Consider the following 1,824-nt stretch of genomic DNA (forward strand, 5'->3'; position numbering starts at 1 on the left):
GGTGGAATAGTTTGTAGCAATGCAATACACACAAATTATAGTCCCGTGAGGGACTTGACTATATCATACGGAGGTATGATCAGGAGCTACTAGGAACTCTACTTCGATGAACAACACGATGGCAAGAAGGGCTATGGATTTAAGGAGTAAAGGCCATGGTACCATAGAGACGGGTCTTCCATGCGTGCATTGAATTTTATATCAGATGAAAGCCTTAGTCATCAGTATATGGGGGCTATGTACCATCGAGGGATAAGTTTAAATGCAAGTACCAATAAGTCCCATGAGAGGGACTTGATCATGTAGAGGTATGATCGAAGCAGCTAGAGAGTTGGACTACTCTAGAGCCCATATTCGCTTAAGGGAGCCCGGCAAGTCAGAGGATAAGGTTGAGTAAGCGAACATTGCTACCAAGGAAGCTAAAGAGAATAGAATTAGTGCAAACCCTACAATATGATGACAGAGGCCATGTATGGGAGTTGTAGTATGTCTTTCCATCGACCAAAGGGGAACTAGTTGGAGAACACATAGGTGTTGAAGTAGGGAGTCGAAAGGGGCGAGGAAGCGACAACGAGTCCAAAGGGACTTAGCTACCTAAAATTAAGCATAAGTTAAAATAGAGGTGGATTTGGAGGAGTGCCACAATGTCACAAAGGCAGATCTACCGATCGTGAAGAAAGGGATGCAGATATAAGGTGACGGATAGTATGGCCATAGGCATGGCAGCACCATGGTACCGCATAGGTAGGACTTTCGTGAAGTCATCGATCTCTTGTTCTCAAAGAGGGAGAGCGCTTGGTCCTGAAAGGGGCCGAGAAGGTGGAGCATGTAAAGATAAACTTCAAGTACTAAGACTAGGCTGAAGGGCAGAGTCCAAGGAACTTCGTAAGACCGGTGTCAACGAGCTTCTCATCAAGATAGTCGAAAGTGAATGACTTCGGGTCGTGCACAAGGAATGAAGCAGGCAGTATGTGGTGCTGTATCTTTGCTACTAAGGGGAGTAGGTGACAAGGTTGATGGAGAAGACGGTATAATCCTATAGGCAACCAAAACTACAAGAGACTTACTCAAAGTTGGGGTAAAAACTTCCTGCATTCTAAAAGTTCTATGGCATTAAGAAGGTGAATCATAGTAACTAACTCAATGCAAGGAGTGCAAACACTTTGAGTCTTCAGAATTGTGAGCAAAGAGTAGGCGAAGGTCAGTAACCAGTTCGATGTATGAAGCAGAGTCAGAGTCATAACTTAGCCAACCCCACACTAGAGTCAGAGTCATTAGCGAGTTGAAGCAGCATAGCACATCAAAAGTTTGACTACTCAACAATAACAATAGAGAGCAGTTGGGAGCCAAGAGGCACATTGCAGCTGGAGCAAAAGATTGAAGACTCAACAAAGGCGAGGAGTTTGTTAGAACCCTTGCAGATTCTAAACTTGGGGTTGATCTCTTTAGGGGATCGGCCTCCTTGGAACTCTATAGGGGTTCCTCCCTCCAAGTTGCTGCTCAAAGGCTGCAGAAAAGATTCATCTATTGCTTAACAAAAGAGAAGGAATACATGGCTATTTATAGGGCTTCTAAACCCTAACTCCTAATAGGACTCTTACTTAAGACTCTTACTTCTAACCAACTCCTAATATGACTCATACTCAAGACTTCTATTCCCTTACAACTCCTAATTCTTCTCTAAGAAAAAACCTCCTAACATAATGTCTCTCTCAATTAGGACTCTTCTAGTTAGAGTCCTAACAGAGTGTCCCTCTCAATTAGGACTCTCCTAGCTAGAGTCCTAACAGAATGTCCCTCTCAATTAGGACTCTCCTAGCTAGA

Source organism: Musa acuminata, chromosome BXJ3-3, assembly GCF_036884655.1.
Source record: "Musa acuminata AAA Group cultivar baxijiao chromosome BXJ3-3, Cavendish_Baxijiao_AAA, whole genome shotgun sequence".
Lineage (NCBI taxonomy): Eukaryota > Viridiplantae > Streptophyta > Magnoliopsida > Zingiberales > Musaceae > Musa > Musa acuminata.